General features: G+C 41.8%; 1 protein-coding gene across 2 annotated transcripts in view; it reads right to left on the bottom strand.

The window, feature by feature from the left end:
• TSPAN4 (tetraspanin 4) overlaps positions 1 to 19573 on the bottom strand; it is a 2753320-nt gene that overhangs the window by 1483830 nt on the left and 1249917 nt on the right. For both annotated transcript variants that reach the window (XM_085644888.1, XM_085644889.1), the window contains one exon: positions 3275 to 3330. The gene's annotated coding sequence lies outside the window, so the exon portion shown is untranslated. The remainder of the gene's footprint in view (positions 1 to 3274; positions 3331 to 19573) is intronic.

The raw sequence follows: 19573 nt of genomic DNA, 5'->3' as shown, positions 1-19573 counted from the left end.
AAACCATAAAAGTTACACAATTCCATACAGTACAATAGATGACAATAAAAACAGGGGGAATTAAACCTATAGAAAAAACAGCAGTATGTACATTTTGTGCAAAAAATTAATCAAGCGGAAAAAATACACAATGAAGGGAGCCTCCCAACATTAAAGATTTACTAGCTCTCCATACAGATCCTAGATCTCAATGAAGATTTCAGAAAGCCTACTATAAAAGATACACATTCTGGTTTCAACAATTGAAAATAAAAAAGAGCTGGGCAGACCTGGATAAAATTAAACTTTTTTAAAAGAGGTACTTCATAAAATTTACAAAAAAACATAAAGTGTAGCAAATCCTGAGGAGACACTCCGTCGCAGCCACGGGATGCTAACACCTGACCTCTAGAGCTTCCTTTTGGGTAAGCAAGCAACAAATGAAAATAATCTAAACGAAACCTGACCAATAAAAATCGTTCATGAGATGACAGTGGCCACAAAAGATAGGGCTCAATAGATGGCGATGTTTTGAGCACCATATGTTTGCGGACACTTGATTTTCCAATTTCTGTGGCATCTCTGCTGAATCCTTTTAAGGTAGTGAAGGTATACTTTACAAATTCCACATCCTTCAATGTAATAAAATCAGGATTTGTAAAAAGGTCTGGCGGTCCCAGCTCTTCAAAGCAATCCTTAATGTATTTTAACCATGGAATGCGTGTCATATGGTCGAGGCTCAAAATTTCTCTTAATATCTGGTGATTGAGAGCTAGATCATTGTTTAGCCAACAGTTGAGCCAAAACAACATTGGACACATAGCCAAGGTATCCTCTATAAATGGCAACCCCAATTCTTCGTGTACCACCAGATTTGATGTCCCGCTAGGCACTCCTAAAAGACGTTTTAAAAAAACATACTCAGCCACCTGTAAAGCGTCAGTTGATACATAGCCCCAGATTTCACTCCCATAGCTAGCAATGGCAACACTTTTAGCCTGATATATTTTCATCATTGCGGCTATTGGGCGCTTACCCATCTTCGCGACAAGTTAAACATCGCGGCGTTCGCCCTTGTTACTTCCCCTTTTTTCCTCTTAATCAAGGGCCCCCAGCTTAACCGATCATCTACCAAGACACCCAGGTAAGAGAATAACGTAGTCACCGGAACATTCTCATTACCCACTTTGAAAGGGTACTGTTTCTTCGGGCGAATCCCGACCTGCATTATATAAGATTTAGAGTTGTTGACAGTAAGGTCACGATCTTCCATGAAGCTCCGGAATGTATCAAGTAGGGTCTGTAGTCCCCTTGCCATCCTGGCGACCAGGACTGCGTCATCCGCCTATAGCAGGACGGGCAGACCTCGTCGCCCGACGTAAGGGAAATCGACCCCTGTATTTACCAGAGTTTTTTCCAGGTAATTAATATATAAGTTGAATAGGAAGGGGGCCAGGATACAACACTGCCTAACCCCCCTCTCTATTTTAAAATCCCTGGATACTCGAAGATCCTTGGCAAATCTAATGTTAGCCTTGGTGTCCCTATGTAGATCCTCCAGGAAGTCAACCAAATTAGCTTCCACCCCCATGGCCCTCATGGATTGCCACAATTTCCCCCGATTAACACAATCGAAAGCAGAGGAAAGATCCATGAAGGCCATGTAAATTGTACCTTAGCTGGCAATTGTATATTTCCCCAGGATCATATACAGGTTAAGGCACTGGGACAAGGTGGTCAGCCCTGGTCGAAACCCGTACTGTATTTCAGAGATGATCTTGTTCTCTGCCGCCCAGGAAGATAATCATCCCAGAAGCACCCCGCACACAACCTTAACCACGGAATCAAGAAGGAAGATTGGGCGATAACACAGAGTACTGTTACGATCGCCCTTCTTGAAAACCAGCACGATCGTCGAGGTGCCCCAAGAATCCGGGCAACCGGTCCTGGCCGCCGCATTAAGCACCGCCATCAGGACTGGAGCCCAGAAGGGTGAATTAGCTTTAAAAAGGTCCAGTGGAATACCATCCGGGCCTGGGGCTTTGTTACATGTGAGCCCTAAAATGCCCTTCTCCACCTCTTTCTGTTCGAACTTTAATGAAGTATTAGAATTATCCCTGCTGGGGGGTTGATGGTAAACTGTGGGACAGGTGAAGATAACTTGAAAATGGGACACCCATTCGTCCTCAGTTATATTGGTACCTACATCTCCAGCCCCCGCCCTTTCAAATAGAGGTCGATTAATAATACCCCAGAACCTTGCACTGTTCCCGAAGGTACTAGCATCCAATAGGTCTCTCCACATTTCCTCCTTCAATTCACCCTTACGGGTGGCCAAAGTCCATTTTTACTCTAAGCGTCGGGAGCAAATCATGTGTTGGTTTCTAGGAGTAACATTTAGGGCCTCTTTTAGTTGTCTCGCTGCCTTAGAGCAGAGTGAATTGAACCATCTAGGATCAGGTGACACCGTCCTATGTAAGGAGACACGTAGGAGTGCCCCGACCTTAGTGATAATAGCATCAAAAGCCTTAAGAACATCCCCCGAATCGGGATCAATTGACACACAAAAAGCTATTTCTGATGCACAAGACTCTTGGACTTTGCCATAAAAAGAATCAGGAGAAATCTGCGACCATTTTAAACGGTGATTTCCCTCCACGGGTCTCATCGTGCCCGGGGCTATCACCCTAGCTTGTGTGGATAATAGCCTACCATCCAGGTACATACAAACGGGGTTATGATCGCTAAAATCACTAGCCATAATTGTGAACCTGCAAAAACTAGACTGAAGTACATCACCAGCCCACCCCTAGCTCTACCACATGGAGATGGGGACGCGGGAACAAAAAAGGCTTTATAGCCCTCCAAGAACAGGTTACAATTCACAAGCCAGGTCTCCTGGAGACAAAGATTACTTATTTGTGTAGTGTCCATTTGTAGTGTTTTCACTGTATTACTGTATGTGTTCACAAATGCTTTACACATTGCCTCTGAGATAAGCCTATCTGCTCGTGCCAAGCTACCAAGGGGGTGAGCAGGGGTTATTTTAGACATGTATCCGCATTACCCTGACTAGGAAGAAGGGTCCCTACTTGGACAAAGGTACCTAACCTACGTAACCACCAGGGGCACTCTGTAAAAGGATAAGATACGAAAGGACTTTTTGGGACTTTTCTTTTTTCACGCATGAGTGATTCTCGGCACTAATTCCCCAACCCCCTGAACTCCAATTTGTGTTTGCACCAGGGAACAAATGGTGGAGGTGATACAAATAATATTAAAATAGGTGACTTACCTGCCTTGTTCTCTTTTACCACGAGGATACCGACGGGAGGACTCCTAACCTAGGACCTGGAAGAGGTAACAGAAAAGGACATTGTTGTCGATAAATCAGTCAATCTGTGCCAAAGGACATTAAAATAAATCAAGTACACTACAACCGAGCCCTGTCTCGCTTTAACTATAGTAGGCAGATACATGACAATATAACATGGCCTAACTGATGATTTACCTAATAGAAACTAGGCAAACTAAACAAAACAAAAACACAGAAATTATTCAGGATCTTTTGGCTTTGACAATGCACAGAAATATCCAAGACTCCTAGATGTTCAAAAACGCAGCAAAACAACATTTTACGTTTGTTCCACGTCTCTTACTCGCGGATGGATTATCCCTTCATCAAGACATGTCATAGAGACAAACCAGAAGTCTCACTCCCAAATATCTGTGTATTTGGACAAGTAGCAATCTCCATCAAACTAGCAATAACGGAGTAAAAGCAGCAAACAAGGAGGTGTAGATTCCAATACATGTTTTACGTATTAAAAATAATATTGTGAAACTTAAGAGATGCAGTACAGGACTACTTTACTCATAAAAGAAACTGACTTATTGCCTGTTCTGCAACTGAGGCCCATTTAAAGTGCAATTGCATTGTGGTTGTATATCTCAATCAATGTACGTGAAAATAAAGAATACAAGCAAACAATCACAATGATGGGAAAAGGCAGACAAGCTAGAACAGATGTGTGTGTATCAGCAAGCGGGAAAGCATCTAAGCTCACTTTGCAAGTGTAGGTGCAAGTTTATTCCGTCCTTAGTTAAAGAGCAGGGCACACTATCTTAAAAGAAAACATTCAAACTTGTGTGGAATTTATTTGCACCCAGCATTGGCACAGCGAATAGGTCGCGCCCGTAGACCTAAAGGCTTTGCCAATGTGTTTTTCGGCCATGCAGTACAGCATGCTTGACGCTGAGCAGCATGGCCAAAGGATTTTTAAAAATCCTTTGATAGGGCTGTCATTTTGTAGGGGCGTGCACCGCGCATGAATGCGCCTACAAAATGGCACAGCTATTTGTTTTCTTTGAATTTACTGATTCTGATTCGAGTTTGATAGGTAACTAAAAAGAAAAAAATATGGAAAAGCATTTATTTTCTTTCTTATTTCAATCGGGTGCGCGAAGCAACACGTTGAATGCAACTGGAGTCAAAAGTAAAAGGGACCGAAGCAGCACAGGGAAAAAAGCATCGGGGCGGGTGGGGGGGATTTCAACACGGGGCACTGTGGGTGGGATTCAGAAGATTCATGCGGGAGTGGGCATCGGTACATGTGCGGGAAAGAGACGCGGATGCTTGGTTTGGGTAAAGCAGGAGAGAGAGAGAATGAGGGAGAGAGAGAGAGAATGAGGGAGAGAGAGAGAGAGAGAGAGAATGAGGGGGAGAGAGAGAAGAGCTGCAGTGACCAAAAGGATGAAAGAGAGAAGCGTGGAGTGGGCGAGGTGAAAGCACACGTGAGAATCAATGGAGGAACGTACATGAGGATCCGTGCAACATGGAGGGGTTGGGGAGAAGCATTCAAGTGTCAGAGCCCAACACCAGTGCAGAAGGAGAGAAGTACACGTGGGTGACAGCTGGAAAATACATGCACTTTCATGAGAAACAAGTCCAGCCTGAAAAGCAAGCAGTGGATGCACAGAAACCAGACAATAAAAAGTGATGGCAAGGTTATACTCAGTGGTAAGAACAAACACAAGATTGACAAGCTGAGGGATGAATAAGAGGGAGACAATCGAGTGACAGGAAAGCAAACCAATGGTAAGCAATTGGTTCCAAGCTCCTGTATGCTCTTGGAAAGCATGCAATATGTTTCATAACAGAACGCGCATGCACTGTCTAGTAGGCAAGACCTAAAAAGTACATCTTTACCAACTAAATTTGAATGAAACAAAAGATGCACATTTTCATATTTAAAAAAATAACAAAAACTGCAATTAAGACTTAAGACGCTTCAGATACATTCCAGAGGTTCTGCAACCTACTACACTATGAATAACACACAGATTCTGACGACTGTCCCTGTCTTCAGTGATGTATCTGTTCCAGCATCAAAGGGAAAATCAGCCTAGCATTATGTGCCAAAACAAGTCTGAGAATTTGTCTTTTTTACCAAAGTAAGATAAGATCACAGGTTAAAGGGGCCAACAAGTTAATGTCACAATGTATCTCAAAACCCCAGGTGACATCATCAACCAAAGCAACAGTCTACATCATTTATTGATTGTTAGAGACGCAGGACTGGGTAAAGAGAACTCTGCACTGGAATGGGAATGATCCCAATGTTTAGTTTTCTCCAACTGAAAGATTTTCTTAATGATAAACAACATCTCTGGTTAGAAAAACAAGTGTACTTCCAGCTAAGCCTCAGGCACCTTCACTCTCAGAATTGCCTTCACATCTTTGCTAAAGATGGTCGAAGTGATGCAAGCAGCTCAGGCTGTCCATCATGGATTCAGTCTTAGAGAAGGTTATGCTCCTTTGTGATCCAGTTGACTTTTCTACATCAACATAAAATTTGTGGAAGACAATCAGTGAAAATCGCATGCTGGTCCAGTTCCTGCTCAATCTCGTTATCAGCTGTCACTACAGTCTCCTGTATACATATATCACATAAGGGTTTTGAAGTAAGGTGACTTTTCCTCTTCTTTCTGTGCTACCTCTTTCCCCTTGTTGTTCAACCTGAGTATGTGTGGAATGTTGATTAGGTCATGAAATGTTGGGTGCCTGATGTGAGTCAGTTGGCATCAGCAGGCTGAGCAGCTAGGAGCACGCGTGGGTTAGAATCCCATCCTCGTCACCAAAATGTTGTAGTAGGAAGTCCACAGGAGGCCAGGTAGGGGTTCCAAGAAGTAACTTTATTCAGGTTGTAGTTACCGAAGCTTTACGTTATAGCCAAGATGGTAAGTAGGCCTGTATGTACGCCCCACCAGGAGCAGCCTCCTAGCTGCGCAGCCTGCTGACACCAACTGACTCACATCAGGCACCCAACATTCCATGACCTAATAAACATTCCACACATACTCAGGCTGAACAACAAGGGGAAAGAGGGAGCACAGAAAGAAGAGGAAATGTCACCTTACTACATAGTTTCTTAGTACACATGAAAGTGTACAGTTATGAACGAGAAACCCTGGCAGATTCCTCAATCATATCATGTTAAGCTATGTTATGTTTGGTTATGTCATAATCAGGGCCACTGGAATTATGCGGCAGTGGATGCCGAAAATATGCAGCGGGGTTAAGTAGATTAATCAACACGAGAAGGGAAATTATGCACTATCCTGCGGTACATTTTTTTAGAGCACTACAGCCATATTTTGTCATTTAACACTTACTAACACTGTCTGAGCACTAGTTGTACCTCATTAGTACCAGTTTAAAAGCCAAATATAGCAATAATCAACTGAAAAGTCACCAGTCAACCTTTGCAAAGGGTCTTAGAGTGGGCAGCAACATGTTGCTGCATTGTAGTAAATTTTGAACCGTTTGAGCTAGAAACGAACTTTCTTGCTAAAAATCTACAGATTATGCAGCAGATGATGATTATGTGACAAGCAGCAAATCTATAATTTTTTAACAAAAACGGCAGGTCAACACAATCACATAATTTCAGTGGCGCTGCTTATATTTTAGTGCGGGAATAAAAATCTTCTCGGCAGTACAGAAGACAACATAACCAGAAGAGATAAAGTAACACTTACATTTCAAAAAATATGTGCCACTCAAAAGCAAGAAAGAAGGAGAAAGATGGCTCTAATGATTTTGAACTATCAAGATTTAAGAATTTCACAAGACCTTGGTAGAAGAAAGAAAGTGACCTGTTAGACCCCATAGTATGTATGTCAGGACAATGAAACCTTAGAAATCACAGTAGAATATGCAATTAACACCTTCTGACTCTGGAGAGGCACGATCACATGACCCACATGGCTTTACACTGTGGATAGGCCCAACTGCCCCCACTGCTGTAGAAGCCCTTTGTTAGGAACCTTTAGGGTACTGTTCATAACCTCAGTTAAGGTGGTTTCTGTTCCATGATGTACACTAAACCATGACAGCCTGGGGTTAATGATGTCATATAGGTTCCGGCAGGGCACAGACCGTTCAGTCACAGCATGTTCCAGGAATTTACTTACAATATGGAGCCTGACAATAAAATGATTGGAGCAAAGATCAGTCATATCAAATGTTAGTCTATTTATCAGAGACATGACGCACATTATCAGGTGTACTATTTTCAGCAAAGGCCATTGACGATCTCCTGCATAAGCCTATCACATAAATCAGGAAACATCTTAAGTTCCCATCCAAGAGTAGCATCAATGTCCTTATCAAACAATGCAACCAAGCTTAGTCGCTGTAAAGTGTCACTTGACGAAACAGGATAGGAATGAAAGTGTGGGATCCTGCTGGACAGTAGATGGGCCCGACGAAGCCCTAGACATTTGTAATTTTACTTAGATGGTATTTTATTTAAATTGCCATCATGTTCCGCATTTTCTTTACATTTGTTTCTTATAAATTGAATTCTACTAATAAAAACATTGGCCAAAAATTTGTGATATTCCCCCTCTGGAGCCGCATCTTCTTCTCTTCTGCATGTATTACACTGGCTACGGGAAAGAAACAGAATTCTATCTTCTAAGCTTACTAGCTATTACCCCTTTTGACTTTTAAGATCTTGCGACAAGGCTCTACTCACTGTTTCAAGGGTCAGAAAGTCCTGTTTCTGGAGGCAGGTCGCTTTCTTTCTGATCCCCGTCTTATTGGAATAGGCTGCCTCTTCAAATTCGAATCTGCAAGGATCATTTCCAATTTAGGAAATTGTTTAAGACTGGTCCATTCTAGCTGCGTTATTTTCTACCTCTTTATCCTGGTATTTGCACCGAGATACCCCTCCCGGGGTGATTTGTGCGAGTTATAAATTAAAATAACAACAGGGCAATTGATGACATGCAGGCCTCAGCAGTAGCCAATTAGTAAATTGGACAGCATAGTTCACACGGATTATTTTGAACATAGAATATTTTAAAAAGTAACATTTAGTATCCAAAATGGCTTTATATTATTCAAACTGCTGTGTTTTAAAGGTTTCAAAAATGTCCTTGTGATTATTATTTCGCCATTTGGCTCCCAATGGCTGCCCTTGTCATAGTAACATAGGAACGTATCTGGGTGTACTATGTGTTTAATCCACAAGAGTCCCTGTGCGTGCACCCAGTTCCTATGCTGCTCTGCAATGGTGTCTTTAATAGCAGTGCCAAGGTTTCAGCCAAGCAGAGTGATCCAAATAACTAATTGGCAGAGTCTTATCCTTTTCAATGATGAGTGCTTTATTAATCAAGAATGTTACCAGTGTTGAGTCTGGAATTCTGCAATCTGAGTCAGTTTAGCAAAGGGCCTACTCTGCAGAATAAAGGATGCTACGACTACTAGGTCGTAATCGATCTGACCACAGAGGCATCACAACAATCTTTTAAAACTCTCTTTTCCCGATCATTACACCAGCACTTACCTAACTTTTTCACACACCGTAAAGGTTCATCACTCTGGGTGAGTCAATCGATCAATCAAATATAATTGTCACCCTAATGCAGAATAGGCCCTGTAATGTTTTCAACAGTAGATCTATACATCTCAAATTATGAATGCAAGATCTGTGCTAAGATATTTGTTGACAGAATCCACATTAAATCTTAGAACCCTGTTTAACTTCTGAAGATCCTACCCATTGCCTCACTACTATGAACTCCCACACCTTCCCCCTCTGCGAGCCCCTTCGTGACATCCTGAATGGTGCTGAGTATGGTGAGGAGAGGCAATTGATAGGGTGTTGTCTCGCTCTGATAATTCAGACACAAAATCTATCTGGGAAAGAAAAAGTAATTGGTGGGCTGCAGCAAAGGAAGGAAGCAATGACAGCATCCTGTGCTATTGTTGAGGTGAACAGATCCCTGTGAGTAGGGCGTGGGAGTCCACACACCATTGACTAGTTGCCCCTTGAGTCCCAGCATCCTGCCGCTGGCTGACCATCTCTCATGGCAAGGCTCTGGACAGAAGACAAAGATAAAAGCGATAAGGGGGAAAAGGGAGTTGGGAATTGAGGTAGGAGCTCCAGTGTCATGCTCTTCCGGCCATGTGAGCTACATCTTTTCATACACAGGTGGCACTGTGAATTTTAGTTAGATGTGCACACGATGAGGCCAAATTGGGCATTTCAGTCCAGCCAACTCTTGTGTGATATGCAGTGGAAATTTGGGACAATATTTGTGCAGTAGATTGCACTCTGGAACTTGAGCCTATACCTTCATATGGAGACAGTGCATTTGGCGCTATACCTGTGCATAGGGAGGCTGCACTGGGCCCTTGAATACCCGGACATCAGAAGAATACATGGGAATTGAAATCCATATTCAAATATGAGGAAGCTCCACTTGTCTTTAGGGTCTTCTCTTCTCCTATATATTAAGCGGCTGCAAAGGGGCATTGAGAATATCCCTGCACATGGGGAAATGCACTGAGCATTTGATTGTATATTTTTGTGTGCACTGGGCTTTTTTAGAGAAACCTTGGATGTCTGAGCTGCACATTTTAGGTTAGACATGTCCATGGGGAAGTTGCACTGGGCATTTTATTCTTTACATGATATTAAAAAGGCGTTGATTAGTATCTAGGGCTCCACCGAAACATTTTAGTCCATACTCGAGCTTATGAAGCTGCAATGGACAAACCCGGCTATACCTCTCCCTGTGACGGCGGTGCATTGGTGTTTGAGACTGTGCTAGAGCATGTTACAGCAGTGCTACACATATGTGGCTGTCTCAGGCCAGTAGAAGCAGAGTTGGATGTCTGGTTCTGAGCATCAAAATTCCTCTAGCAAAATTCAAGGTAAATAACAAAATATTTACTTCTGCAAGTAATGGCCCATGTCGATAGGCAGATAGTATATATAAGAATTGTACTTGTATTTATTTAGCACTTACTACCACTAAAAAGGCACTGAAGCGCTTTATGCTGAGCAGCAAGCTGCTGCGGAAACCCAAGGTTAGTGGTTAGGCCAGTATCTTTAGTCTTGTGTGCCCAAGCAAATCACTCCATGCAATCAAGATTCTTTCTTGTGGATTAAATAGGAGTTATTTGAGATCATCAGTAGGGTGGTGGGTAAATGACACATGCACATGCCTGGTGGGATTTATAGGTGAGCTGGAGGAAGTCAGATATTATTAGGTTGCAGGGTATGACTATCAGAGGAGAAGAAGTTGTGATCTTGTAAATGGGTGGACAGTGGTTTACAAAAGTCGAAAATAGAAATTAAGGCAAACATGCAAATGACAGAATAGGTTGTACTCAGACAGAGAAGGCACGCAGAGGATGAAAGGGAAGAAGGCAATTTGAAGGAAAAGGGGAGGCAACAGTAAGACGTTTTGAGTAAAGGTCAGTTTTGCATGCCAGAATTTAGGGTCATAGAGGATTTTCTTTTGCGGTAGGATACGATATGAGGATGCAAGGCTGTAGAAAGAATACAATTACACGGAGTATAACCTAATTTTTCCAGTACAACAGTTGAGTTAAAATAACAAAGGAACTAAAACACGCATGACTCCACAATGAAAGAGAACTGTTGAAGACATAGTTACAAGATCAAAATTTAAGGCACTGAAAACTCAATTATTATTTATTGGCTTTAAAACACAAATATTCACTCAAAGAGCATTCATTTTGACAATAAACACAGGAAGTAACAGTCTCCAAAACCTCACAAAAGCCAGCCAATGAGAGAATGAACAGAACAGTTAAGACTTCAGGGCCTTTCAGGAGGGAAAGTTCCCTTTAAATGCTCAACAAATGAAGAGGTAAATCGTTTCAGACTTTGGCCACGAAAACCCTGATGGATCCACCGTAGAAAAAAATGTGAATGATCACCACAGAGACTACTGAATGATGTGCAAGCTGACGTCATTAATGAACTACTGAATTGATGAAAAAGAAGTCATATCGCCTCTGGTCATGCGATGTTATGTTAACAACTTTCAACAGCTCGTTGTTACCCATAGGGTTACAGGTGTTTAAGAAACCAAACCAAACTTGTCTACTCCTGCAATAAAACGAGAAAGATTACATTTAGGGAAGCAAGAACCAAAGCTTCAGCCGTTTCCTAAAAGCAATGTGATTCGTTTCAAATTATGCTGCAGTATATACACACTGTTTCCCCTAAATCGAAGACCAGCTCCTTCCAAATTCATATATGATATGCCTCTGGATCCCTAAAAGAATGAACACCACCACACACCATTCCCAGTAGTGGCTGCTACCGATTGCGAGTGGTAGGGCGGGGATAGGAGCCGGGGGCGGGTGGGGCATGGGATGGACATTTCTTTCATTTTTTTAAAATACACTTACCTAGGCCGGCCAGCCCCGCCTCTTCCCTGTCCTCTTCTTCCTGTCTCCGCCGGCTGCAGGAAAGAGCAGGAAGCACCTGGGCTCCCAGGCTCCCCATAGCCAATCACAACACTGCAATGCAGCGTTGTGATTGGTCTGAGCGCCAAACCACGGCCCTCAGACGGGGACTGAGAGGCTTTGCATGTTCCTCACCATGCTGTGTAATGCAGCCTGGTGGAGAATATGCGGGCCGGCCAAGCAGTCATGTCACGTAAGGAGTGCAAACCACTCTTCTCCCTGCTCTGGCCAGCCCCACCCTGGAAGCCAATCACTTCAATAGGAAAAATGAAATTATACGTTATTATCATTTTATTTTTCCTATTGAAGAGGGCGATGCTCCTCTGCCTTAGCGGAGGAGCCGCCACTGACCATTTCAATTCATGGCTTGCCATACAACTTGGAAGATGTTACACTATTTCCCTTGAAATGTAATTGGATAAACCTTGACTCTTGACATCAAGGGTGATGCCTAGTTTCAAGCATTTCTGATTATTCTGATTGAAAACCGACTTCCATCTCCGATTATAATTAGTACATTCAAAAATTCCCAAACCACAAAACAGATTTGTTCACATCATATTCACAGTTGTAATAAAATCAGGTGTAACAAATTCTGAAAACTAGATAAAAATGAATCATCACACTTGAAGGGAACTTGAAAATGCATTGCTCTTACAACTCTCTCCGAAAAATGTTTTAAGATCATAAATAAAAGAAAACGCAAGAGCTGAGAGAAGACCTTCTTGTAAAGGAATGGGATTCAAAAAATTATTTACTTCTAGAGACTGAATACTTAATAATCTTTATAGGAAGATCAGATGACATGGGTTGGGGTCATGTTTCCCACAAGAGCAGAACACACTTTAACCCTCTGCCCCTTTCTCCTCCATATCCGCCCATTTTCATGTTTAAAAAAAAAAACTCTAAGAGGACTAAAACAGGAACTACAGGCCCCAGACTACTTTAGGTTTGACCACTTCCTGTTTTGAATTAATAACATGATCTGTTGCCTGGAGAAAGGCCTATGGGCCCAGGACTGCAAGAAATACATAGGGAAGAGGAGTTGGGGTGCAGACACATGGATGGAAGAAGAAATCTGAAGTACATCTATGCGCTACCTGAGAATGAATTTCATGATCATTTGGCGTAGGATGCAGCTGGTAAAAATGAACACACAAATCCTCAGCGCATTCCCCAAAGGTGCCTCATAGATCTTGATTCTCAGTTTGAGGGATAGTTCTAAAGGAGGTGTAAACATTGACCAGATTATGAGTTGTGCGGTAATGTTAGCACCCTCACAATTTTCCCCTGATACATTTAATCAGGTCATGCCTGCCAATATTTAATGATGGAGAAATGTGAGGAAAAATATGATACATGGCGAGATGGGTGCAATAGCACACATTTATAGTTATTCACTGCTTCTGGCAAATACCTTTACCGTGGGGAACTCTCTGTAAGAGGGCCATGAAGTTTTTAAGATCATTCAGATATCATTGGCAACATATTTAATTTTGCCTTTGAGTAAAACAAAGAATAGTCAGAAGAAGGGGCGCTCGGCAGCGGCGATCCAAGATGGCTGCTCCTTGAATCTGCTTTTATCGAGGGGCTTGTTCTTATGCTTGGACCATGCCGAAAATAATGGATTCCGACTCTAGAAGTTCTGCTGCACACTGAGGCAAGCTTTTTTTTTAACAATTTTGGTCTTTTTTTACTGCTTTCTGGCCTTCTCCTCGCAGTCACTCCGCGCTTCTTTGTTTTTGATGCTGCCTCATTGCCAAAATGTGCATTTTCCTAATTTTTTGTCTTTTTGAGAGGATGTTATTGCCAATTGGTGCTTTACTCATCATATAAGAGATACTTTATTTTTTATTTTTGTTCATGGCGTCATCAGGATTAATTAGCGATTTTTAGTCCTTCTCTTCACTTGGTAGGTTGGCATTCCTTTCTACTGGTTGTTACTGACTGTGACTTTGTACTTTTTGTGCCTATAATTGCATATGGTTGGCCGTGCAGAATTCCGTGCTTTGCAATGGATGCTTCAAACTCTACCAAGCCTCACGGCGCATCAGGGTCATCTGTTGGAGGTCGCAAAGACTCAGCTGACGTTAGAGGATATCATGGAAGAACTGCACAACATCAGACCCTTCATGACTGAAACCACTGCTTCACTTCAACGAATTGAAGATAAATGGTCTGGCCTTGAGTCACGCATTTCAGACGTGGAACAAAAAATCAGCGATGCACAGGACGTTGTCGCCATAGTGGATTTTCTCACTAAAGAAGTAGCTCAACTTAAGAAAGTTACAGAAGATTTAGAAAATCGTAATAGGCGCAACAACCTATGTATCTATGGCATTCCAGAAGGTTCTGAAGGGTCAGAATTTTTAGACCTCAGGCCAACGCTTAGAGCCATGAACGCCTGCAAAGGTCTCATCCACCCATGCTTCTTTAAAGTGACCCACAAGGACAGAACTTTTACTTTTGAAGACCCAGCTGAACTTCGTAAATTCATCCATGTTCACAAAGGAGAAGCTATGGACCTGAGCAAACCTTAATTGTTTTCTTGTCTATTTTCTCCCATCTCTTTTAGATGTTCCTTGTACACCTCTGCTGTTGACGTTCATATCCGAGTTATCAATATGTCTGTGCTGTTTTATCCGCTTCGTAGCATTGTACCCTAATGTTTGGTAAGTCCCCCTCCTCATTGTTTCTTTGAGTTGCTACTTCTTTTCTGTTTCTCTTATTCCTCTTGTTTATCTCATAAGTAGTCAACCTGTTCTTCCTCCATGCCCCCCGCTTGGAGTGGGCCGTCTTGTTTTTTTTCTGTTCTCCCCTCTCGCATTATTGTTCTTCTTGATGCTCCACATTATGACTAAAGCTTCTTGGCTTTTGGTCATCTTTTCTTTGTTAGCTTCTTTAGGGCAACTTTGTTCCCCTTTCCCTTTTCTCCTCTGTTTCTCTCCTTTCTTATCTCCCTCTTTTCTACTCCCCTACTGTCTTGCCTTCTACTCTATTTTATCTACTTCTCTTCGTTTTGATTCTATGGTATCTTATGAGCCTTTCCTCCATTCAAATTGGCGCTTACACCAAGCGAATTCCTGTATTTTCCTTCCTCTGGAATTTTCTATATTTTCTATATTTTCTTTTTTTCTTATCTTGGGTTTTTACCTCCCTAAGGGCACCCTTATCCTGATTAGATCTCTACCTCCTCTTTATCTTTCATTCTTTGAGTGTTATCTTTTCTCCTGTCTATTTTTGCATAAATCTATCTGATGAAAGGTCTACGTATAGTTTCATGGAATGTTAAAGGTATTCGTAGTCCTGTTAAAAAACAACGTGTCCTGTCTCACCTTGCTAAATTAAGATGTCATGTTGCATTATTGCAAGAATCACACCTTAAGGCACAATATTTACCTTCTCTCTGCAAACAATGGGTAGGAGACATTTTCTGTTCTCCGGCTGTGAATAACAAAAACTGGTGGAGTGGTTATATTGTTTCACAAATCTTTGAATGTCCTCCTCCAGAATGAATTTAAAGACGCTGATGGTAGATGGCTGTTTTTGAATGCTAAAGTTAATGATGCTCAATTATCCCTTTGCAATGTTTATGGCCCCAACGGTGTTGATTTAACCTTTTGGAACGATTTCTCTACTCTTCTTTCCTCACATGCTGCCGAAAATCTGATTGTAGGTGGTGATTGTAACCAACTTATGGATCCTTTTCTAGATTGGAATTCCCAAACGAAATATATCCCCAACAAGAAGCAAAAGACTTTCCATAACGCTATCACTTCCAGAGGACTGATAGACTCTTGGAGAACCTCCCACCCTGATGTTTTAGAATTCTCCTTCTTTTCTCCTATACATAAATCTCATTCTCGTATTGATTATATTTTTCTCACCCAACCAGCCTTACAATACATGACTAATGCAGAGATTGGCTCCATTCTCATTTCAGATCACGCCACCGTCATTTTAGATATATATTATCCCTCGTCTCCCCCCTCCTCCCGACGTTGGCATTTCAACAACTCCCTCCTTCTAGACACTCAATTTATTGAACAGTTCAAGATATTCACCCAGGAATTTTTTCAAAATAACCTCTCCTCTTCCTCTCAATATCATTTTATTTAGGATGCTTTTAAAGCTGCTGCCAGGGGTTTTATTATTAATTTTGTCTCCCGGAAAAAAAGAAGGCTCTCTTAGATTCCACACACATCCTGAAGCAAATTAAAGTCTTAGAACATAAGTATTTCACTTCTAACTGTCCTGATACCCTTTCATCTCTTATTAAAGCCAAACTACAAAGCAATAAACAGTCGTTGGATTTTGCTTGTAACAATATCCTAAAATGTAATGCCATTATGTATGGTGGGTGAAATAAGGCAGGCAGATCTTTGGCCAATTATCAACACTGATTGTAAAATCTTTGCTAAATTACTTGCTCTTCACTTTAACAAAGTCTTTACGGATCTTATCAACATATATAAATCTGGCTTTGTTAAAGGACGTTCCATCACTGATAATTCCAGAACATTTCTTATTATTATTCACTTGGCCTCCAAATCATATTCTCACATTGCTGCTATTACGTTGGACGCTGAAAAAGCATTTGATAGGGTTAACTGGGATTTTATCTTCAGCGCACTTAAGTGGCATGGCTTTAGCCCGCCCATCATTAGATATATCCAACTTTTATATTCTGCCCCCACTACTTCTATTTGGGTAAATGGATGTCAATCCGGGTATTTCCCACTCCTTAGAGGGAAGAGACAGGGGTGTCCCCTTTCCCCTCTCCTATTTATTCTTGCCTTGGAGCCCTTTTTAGAAAAACTTAGACGTTCACCACAATATACAGGTTTTGAATTTAATAACATTGACATTTACTGCCTACGCAGAAGATATTCTTCTATATATCTCTAATCCATCAACTTCCCTTTTGGCATGCTTTTCCCTTCTACAAGAATACTCTTCTGTCTCTGGCTATAAGTTAAATATTGATAAATCCGAAGTTCTATCCTTGAATAAGTATTGTCTTCCATATATGTTTCATGACACTGGTTTTGAATGGAACTCCAAAAGTGTCAAATGTTTAGGAATCCTTTATGCTAATAATATTAGAGAAACTATCAAAATAAACCTCGCTGAAATACTTAAAAACATATCAAATCTCATGGAAAGTTGGTCTCCACTTTTCTTATCTTGGTGGGGTAGAGTAGCTACGATCAAAATGATGCTTCTCCCAATTATTAATTTTGTTCTTTCTATGCTTCCAGTTTCCCTTCCAAACTCCTTTTTTACCAGTATTTATCGCTCTTTGACCAAATATCTTTGGAATAAACTCAAGGCCAGGATTTCACTTTCTCGTTTACAACTTTCCAAAGAGTTGGGAGGAGTACATTTCCCTAACCTCAAACATTATCATTCTGCATTTTCCCTGAAGCAAATGTGGTTTCTTTGATCTGATTCTATTCATTTACCTGTAACAGCATGGAGCTCCATAGAACAGGCGCAATACACACCTTTTTCCTTTCTTTCAGCTACCCGTATTTCCCAACCTCCAAAATGTTTTTATTTCACCTATCTTTACCCAATTGCTACCTCTCTGCTTACAACTCAGCTCTCTTCTGCGGATCACATCTCTAGTACCTCAATCTGGTATAACAAACATCTAAAAATTAACAACATAGCTTTATTTTGGAAAGAATGGATTGACAAAGGCATCATCACACTTGATCATTTAGTAAGAGATGGGTCCCCTATGGATTACCCGGAGATCCAAAGAACCTATCAGGGGCGTAACACAGGCCCCCGCAGCCCCCGCGGTGCGGGGGGCCCCCACGCTCCAGGGGCCCCTTCACCCTCAGTGGAGAGAGACGGCTCTTCAGTCTTTGCAAATAAAATGGTGCTCCTGCGCACACGGCCTCCCCAAGTCCCCATAAATTAACCTGTGCACGCATGCCACGGTGACGGCCTCTAAGCCTCCGAATCTTCCCTCTCTTTCTGTCTAGCTCCTCAGTTAGTGAAAACCGAGACTTCAAGAAACAGGTATTGCCCTCTCTTCCCTCCTTTCGTTTATTTGCTCCCCTGAGAAATGGAACCAAAAAAGAAAAACATTTTTGCTGGATACATTGTCTTTTTCTGACACAAGTGCAGCCTCGGGGTGGAGAGAAATAAAACATTCCAAATGTGAAAAAGAAATAACTAATTAAAGCAAGACAGAGTGGTTACAAGGTGGCCAGATTGATTTATTTACACCTAAACATATTAGCACCACTTTACAGTGTTTTACAGTGAAGTGATACTTTTGTTTTATCCTCTCTCTTTGAACAACATTGTTTTCCCTGTGTGGGAAAGTGCACCTTGCCTGGAAGTACTGAAATACCTGCTGGATGGGTGAATTGGAAAAAAAATGTGTACAGCCCCTGTGTGTTTATGAATGTGGTCTTCCTTCCGGGCCCTGTAGTCATGGCCTTACCTTTTCATGCAAAAGCACTCACTAATTTCAGAATAATGAGTGTAAAAGGAAAAAGGTAACCATGTTGTTCCTGCTTACATTTCACATGCTTTATTTAATCTTGCATTCCCTATGAATGTTTGCTTTTTCTAGGATGTTGTTAATTTTTTTTAGGCAGCATATTGCTCTTGTCTAGTGCGTAATTAGAATTGAGTCACATCCAGGTGTTTATAGCGGGTCAGTGCAGTGTTTCTCTAAGTGGGGCAGTATGGTGTTCAGTGGGGGAGAGGATGTGGCGCTATGATCAGAGCTGCTGAAGTGGAACTGGTGAACCAGGTTCAGCCTTAATGGTCAGGCTCGCAGGCCACTCTCCTGAGGGAGCACATCCTGTGCTACACCTTAGAAGGCGCCCCAAGACTTTAGATGCCCAGGTGTCTTAGCAACAGTAGGTGGACCCTAACCGTGGCAAGTGTGGATTAACCTTGAAAGCCTGTCCACCACTATCCATGAAGTTCACCTCCAGTCTTGGGGACAGACCTATGAAGCAGCACACCATAGAGTGGCAGTGACTCTGTCACTGAGGTCACAGGACCCTTGAGCAGGGTGGCTCTAGGGCAGTGCGAGCGCACCGGGCGCTAACTTCAGGTGGGGGCATCGTGTTTGTAAGTATAATATGGTTTTAAAAGCACTTGCTGCCTCCTTCCTGGCCACCAAATCTTTTGGGCAACAATAAAAATGTCTTGATAACTCCAATGATTAATGTTCTTAGTAGAGAGAGATGGTGTTTTGTCTAGTGGAAGGGTTGACTCCTGAAAAGGAAGAGCAGAGGGTTAATGTGCCTGCTGCTAAGAACCTGTGCCATGCAGATCACAAAGTGCGCATAATGTGAATAGGTCAGTGGGTCACTGCTTTTGTCAAAGAGACCCTATTGTTACTTGCAGGTAAGTTAAAATCCTAACATAGAACAGTGAGCTATTAACTGTCATGTAAGAGCTGCATGCAAACTCCAAGGTATACATTAGAGCGTTATGTTTTTTCCCCCCAGTCTTCGATTATCCTAATGTTGCAAAAAAGGGTTCATTTGGGTAGAAATCAATTCTGATTATTAAAGAGAACCCCCAACCATGGTATAATGTTTTTAATTCTGAGTTTGTGTTTCTGCAGACCAATCACTATTAAACTATGCTGCCTACTAGTATGGTTGTCATGTGACTCCTACACCTTGTAGTCCTTTGTCTTATGTAACATTTCCTACACAGTGATTTGCACACATATGAATGATTGTCTCTGTGTAATATGTGTGATGTAAAGTTCTCTGACACCCTACATTGGTATTAGTGATGCTGTAAATTTTC

The sequence above is a fragment of the Triturus cristatus genome, chromosome 3_1, assembly GCF_964204655.1.
Source record: "Triturus cristatus chromosome 3_1, aTriCri1.1, whole genome shotgun sequence".
In the NCBI taxonomy this organism is placed as follows: domain Eukaryota; kingdom Metazoa; phylum Chordata; class Amphibia; order Caudata; family Salamandridae; genus Triturus; species Triturus cristatus.
Note: the sequence above shows the minus strand (reverse complement) of the source record. Positions and strands in the feature narration are given on the sequence as shown.